Source organism: Eublepharis macularius, chromosome 1 (assembly GCF_028583425.1).
Source record: "Eublepharis macularius isolate TG4126 chromosome 1, MPM_Emac_v1.0, whole genome shotgun sequence".
Taxonomy (NCBI): Eukaryota; Metazoa; Chordata; class Lepidosauria; order Squamata; family Eublepharidae; genus Eublepharis; species Eublepharis macularius.
In genome coordinates, this window is record NC_072790.1 from 142,053,081 (window position 1) to 142,059,205 (window position 6,125).

At 40.4% G+C, this 6,125-nt stretch overlaps 1 protein-coding gene across 4 annotated transcripts in view; it reads right to left on the reverse strand.

The window, feature by feature from the left end:
* UNC93A (unc-93 homolog A) overlaps positions 1–5,785 on the reverse strand; it is a 42,180-nt gene extending 36,395 nt beyond the window's left edge. For all 4 annotated transcript variants that reach the window (XR_008598373.1, XM_055000793.1, XM_055000785.1 and 1 more), the window contains exon 1: positions 5,670–5,785. The gene's annotated coding sequence lies outside the window, so the exon portion shown is untranslated. The remainder of the gene's footprint in view (positions 1–5,669) is intronic.
* Positions 5,786–6,125: the final 340 nt, after the last annotated feature.

Consider the following 6,125-nt stretch of genomic DNA (forward strand, 5'->3'; position numbering starts at 1 on the left):
GTTTGACTTGTCAAGCTAACATCTACATTAGATAACCATGGCCTGTTAAGTATTTTAGAATAGTTATTTAGCTTTTGTTATTTTCTTTCCTGTCTTGCACAATTTGTATATTTGTAAGGTTTTGCACTTAATAGACGTTATTAATTATACTTTTGTGGTATTATTGGATTTGGTACCCTCAATATGAATCCAATACTCTGGCCTATTTGGCTCCAGCAACCAAATAACTGTTTTCGTAGAATTCAGTCTGTGGGCATCCTACCTTGCAGAGATGACTTCATTAACACCCATAAGGGCTGGAAACTTTGTTCCTCCATCTCTACATTTAGGGTTAGTCAAGCAAGATCGGTGGCAGCTTATTACCTTGGGAGGAGAGGGCTCTTGCACCCTGCCCGGAAGTGTGTTTTGTTCTTTGAACCCCCTCCCCTGTTCCTTGAGAACTTGAGGAGTCAGTGGCATTATCAGCAGAAGACATTGATGGTCATAGATCTTCTCTACTGCATCCTCCCATCAGCAGCCATTTCCAACCCTTGCAAAGTTGGTTCCTTTGCTCATAGGGCTTACATGAAGTAATACCCACATGGGCCAATGGGCTGCAGTGAGGAGGAAGCAAAAGCATCCTTCCTGCTCTTCCATCAGTGAAGATTCATTCATTCTGTCTGTGGAGCTCTGCTGAGGGAAGAGGCAGGAAAGGTAATTTAACCATTTCTCCTTCTTACTCTAACACACCTACCGGGGTGGTGGTGGTGGTGGTGGTGGTGGTATTCTTCTTCCCACAACCCTGGTAACCCATTTCTCAGGACTGAAAGGGACTGCTGGAAAAGTGGAAATGATCCATAATCCTGATGTAAGCAGACCTATGGATCCAATCCTTTATCTGTAGTGCATATGGTATTACCTTGAATTTGACATTCTTTTAATAAAGAACTGAATGCATCTCTACAGTGAATCAGTGTAATACTTGACCTGTGTGAAATGAGCAGAAACAAGGCAGGTTCTCACCATGAAACAAATAAATAAGAAAAAGGCCAATTCAGAAAATAAATAAGAAAAAGGCCAATTCAGAAAGCAAGACAAAGATGGCAAACTTGAAGCCAAGAGATTTTTTTTGGGTTAATTGACCTCCCAAAGCCAAATTAGCTTGGAAGTAGTTCTTCAAATTCCCATGAATTGTTTAGAGCCTTCTGCTGGAAAGCTATGATGAGATGATGTTTGATGCAGGGCAGACATAAGGGAACAAATGGGATATTACATTTCTGCCTGCTATCAAGTGAGGAACTGACTGTGAAGAACGATTCCCAGAGTTAAAACAGAGGCAGGTTACATCTCCAGTCTTTAGGTTGATACCAGAGGAGTGAATAATTTCATTCTCTACAAAGTCTCATAAAACATGTCAATAAAATCCCTCAGTTTACCTTTGATTACAGCCCCAAGGCTCTTCAGAGTTCCACAGCATTTTAAAACTCTCCCTGTTGATTGAGGCTTGGTTTGTTAACGGGTTTGAGATCAGCATGGCCTGTTCTATATCCCTGTCTAGGGACTGGATTTTCCTACTCTCCTTTAATGAGTCCCTTCTAAGGAATGCACAGAATCTTCACCACAGAAATCTGATAAGGCTGAAGTGCTTTTTATTTTGTACCAAGCTGTGAATGTGTTCCACAGGCCTGCTATGCATCAGTCTCAATGCTCTTTCATTCTTTCTGTCAGGACATCTAAGGTTAAGTTGTCTCCAAAGAACCAAACAGGCCTTGTGTTTCACTCTCAGGTCTCACATATGCTGGAAATTCCAAACACTTCCAGTTAAAAGCTCCCATACCATTAGATCACTGAAATGAGTGAAAGAAGAGACTGTAGAGATTAATGATCCCTATTCTTCAAACCAAGAAAGTTCATCTTTACTTGCATTTTGATTACGTGTGCAATTAAATTCCAGTTTCCCTGAAGCTTCCTGTATTCTGCACCAATTCTTGTTTTAAAGCAAATCTTCTATTGACTTTTGTTTGTTTTCGTGTGTTAGTAGTATTGCATAGTGTGCTGAGAAGCACGAGTGTGAAAGAGCCTGCATAGCAGAGTGCTTGCATGAGGAGAAAAAAACTTCTAGTCAAAGCCTTGGTTACTCTTTAGAAAAGAAATATGAATCCAGATATTGTTGGAACTCAGTACAGAATTGGAAAGGAAAAAGAGAGGTCTCTTTCTTGCTATCTTGTCTAAAGATGCCAGTAGAAGGCAGGATGCCATATCCTGCATCCATGGTGGCAAGATGGAGAAGTACAACAACAACATTCGATTTATATATCACCCTTTAGGACAACTTAATGCCCACTCAGAGTGGTTTACAAAGTATGTCATTATTATCCCCACAACAAAACACCTTGTGAGGTGGGTGGGGCTGAGAGAGCTCCAGAGAGCTGTGACTAGCCCAAGGTCACCCAGCTGGCTTCAAGTGGAGGAGTGGGGAATCAAACCCAGTTCTCTAGATTAGAGTCCCACACTCTTAACCACTCTGAAACCTGAGAAAGGAACAGTGCAACAGTCTTCCTCATTACGTCATGGCCCTCCCATACTGTCCAGCCTACGAGTTAAGATGTGTCTCACAACAAGCCCTGCTATCCATATTGCTGCCTCCAGAGATGAGACTGGTGGCAACCAGAGACAGGCTTTTTTTTAAAGTAGAGGTACACCACTTGTGTCATATCTTTCCCATTGAGGCTCACTTGCCATCTATGTTGTTTTCTTTTATGCACCAGTTCAAAATGTTTTTGTTCACCCAGGCTTTTAATTAAGAAGCTGGTGTTTTAACACTATGGTAGCCTAGAAACTGTTGTTTTAAGCTGTCTGTGTTCTGTTTTTATGATTTATGTTTTTATGCAGGGCTGGGACTTTGTTAATGCTGGGTTTTCATTAATATCTTTTAATATTTTGTTTTTATTATTTTTATTTTGTTTGCTGCCTCGAGCAGGTTCCTGGAAAGGCATAGAAATGTTTTAAATAAATAAACAATCTATAATATTCTTAGCAACCTGGATTTCTGGCAGCAAAAGCTAAATGCAAGTTTAAATGTATTTAATCGTTATACTTAGTTCTTCTGAATGTATTGTGTGTTGATGTGTCCTCATGTTGGTTCCTTTGTATATTTATAAAAACTGTTTTTAGAAAAGACTGTTGAGTAGGTGAATGATAAAATAATATTGATAAAATATTCCAAGATGTTATACAGAAACATTTAACAGTTTCATTGTTTTGGATGATATCAGTTTGAATCATGCTTACTCATCCTCTAAGTAATGTCTTGTTCCAGGAATTACAAGCAGTAATTATCCTATGAATGTATCCTAATCAGGAAGAGAACACAGTCAGGAGCTGAACATTAGACCAACAACTAAGATGTGCTTTTTACTCTGCAAATGTGCCACTTGTTCACATTAGTTCACTTTGAATTTCACAGTAAAAAGATGAGGGAGAATTGGTTGCTCAGAGCAGACTCAGCAAAAGAAGAAAAAGGAACAACTTGCAGTATTCTGAATAAATACGTTCATTGTAAAGCTTTAGAGAAGACGAGCAGAGCTAGTGTGAAGCCAGGTAAAAGTATTTTCCAATCACTGCATCTCCATACCAGGGAAAGCATTCCATGCAGAACTTATAGCATTTGCTGACTAGAGATAGGTTTGCTGCCTCTAATAAGGGACTGAGCAAATGTCTGGAGGAAAACACCATCAACAGCTAAATATATTGGCTAAATGGAACCTAAATGTTCAGAAGAACTCTGCCCATTAATTCCAATTGGCAGGGACAAATGACAAGGGAGGGAAAAATGTTTTCTGGAGGACTAAAAATGCACTTCAGATAACTCACAAGTAACACAAAGATGCAGGAAGGTTGCTGTAGAATGAGATGATCATAAACTGATTTTAACAATCAAAGATAATAAAATTTAAAAGGACATTTCCACATGCACTAAGAATGGGAAAGAAGCTTGAAAAGACTTTAAGTAGCACATATGAAATGAGTCTACAAATATTACCAGAGAACACACTTGTCAAAAGTTCTTCTGTGCTGTGAACAGTCTCCAATATAAGGGCCAAACTAGACATAACAGGGCAGTCATTTGCAGTATCAGACCTTAGCTAGGAAATGTCTGTCTGTCTGTCTGAAACACGTGCAGATATGGAAGAAGGAGCCATCAGCTCTCTCCACCCATGCACATCTCTCTTTTGGGGTGAAAACTGAACATGGCTGCTCTCTGCTTTATATGTAGCTAGAGTAGGCATGTGAACAACAGACGTGCCTGCCTTGTTCATGTATAATTTGTTTGTAGTATGCTTGGGAAATGACCGCCAGTTGTCTAAAGAAGCGGTTGAGTTGGTTGTTGCTGATCTCCTTGTGCCTTCAGCCTTTCTTGACCTTTTGTTTCCAAGCCTGACAAACATGGCAGCTAATGGCAGCTACAGATTCCCTGCCATGCACCAAGTTCTGAGATGAACTAAGGGTTGCTCTAAAGACTACTGAGGTAATGAAGTCACTGATGGCTCACTAAATCTGAGGAAGTAAGAAGTAACATCCTCATAGGCAATTCCAAAGGGGAAAATGTCATTTGGAGGCTCTGCCCCTATGTTGCATGCTCCCCAAACACAATCTACTAGCTTCTTCAGATTTGCAGTGTAACCTCTGCCCATATTGCCACAGCAAGAGGAGAAGGCAGACATAGGAGGTGATGAACATCATTATAAAAGATAACAATGAGCAGAACTGAAGGAATTTGTTCTACCTGTTCTGTGGTTATGCTGATTAGATTCTATTATATTATCCAACTGCTGCTGGCTTTCTCATTATTCTCAAAAAATCCATTATCATCTCTGCATCTACCTGGGGTTATGATGAACTGCTTGGAAAGACCAGTGTGCATATAGTTGCCTGACCTATTGTAGTTTTTTTTTAATTCACATTGCTATATCATCATAGTAATTTATTCTTCTGAAAGATAGGGTCTGCTGCCTTTTTTTGCACCAATTATCTCCCTTATTGTCCTTTCAAAAATAACTTCTGAGAAAAGATTTGTAAGGAATTACTGCACTCCAGTTCAACAAGAGCCACTGAGGACTCAAAAGTATCTGATCTCTGACCTATTAATAAGACCATCATGAAATCAGATGAGACCAAAGAGAAAGGATTGCGCATCTGCATGCTGAGGAAATTACTTGCAACAATATAACCTGAGATGAATCTGACCCACAATTCAGAGCAGCCATACAATCTCCAATCATAGACTCACCCCTATACCCTTTCTCCTCCATTTGAAATTTTTTGCTCCACATTAATGGCAGTCTTACAAAGGAGATCTAGCCAGAACTGTCTACCCTGTCTGGCACCCCCCTCCATGGTTGTAGCCTGTGCTCTTTCCATCCTTGCCACCTAAGATTCTTATTAATTGAAAAAGTCAGAGAATGACACTACAAGCTTCATCATACAGCACATATGCAATTGAGTCACACAGGCCTCTGCCATGGAGGGGAGAGCACAGGCACAAGAGGCTTGTTTTCTACATTGGTCACAAGCTTTAAGATTTGCAATCTTCTGTGAATGCACAACAGGAAGAACCCATTTGCTTTCCTTGCCTCTCAACCTTACTGCACAAACATCTTAGCCCATTCCAGCTTGTTCAAATGAGTTACCTTTGGAAATGCTTCTTGTTCATTGCAAGTGCAGCAGTGATGGCCACTTTCTGAAAACAGTCTCTCATAAGTTTGCCTTTTCAGAGCAGTTCATGCCCTTCTGAGGCTCAACCAGTTCCTCCCTGTGTCATTTGGAACTAGAAGGCACTCCTCTCTTGTCACCCATTTCAAGAGACAACAGTCAATCTTTCATAACACTGAGTTACAAAACATTGTTTTGCTCCATTTCCGCATCTCTCTGTTCCTGGGAAACACCCTTAAGAAGTTGGGTAAGAGTTTGTGCACATGCACTCACAAAGCTGCCTCCTCCTTTCTGCATATGTATCATAGAATGTTCTTCCATTTTGGTTGCCCAGTTTGCATTGGGACATTCCTGAATATTTGGTGGTGGGTCCTGGGGATGGGGAGGGACATCAGTGGGGTATAATGTGATCAAGTCCACATTCCAATTCAGCC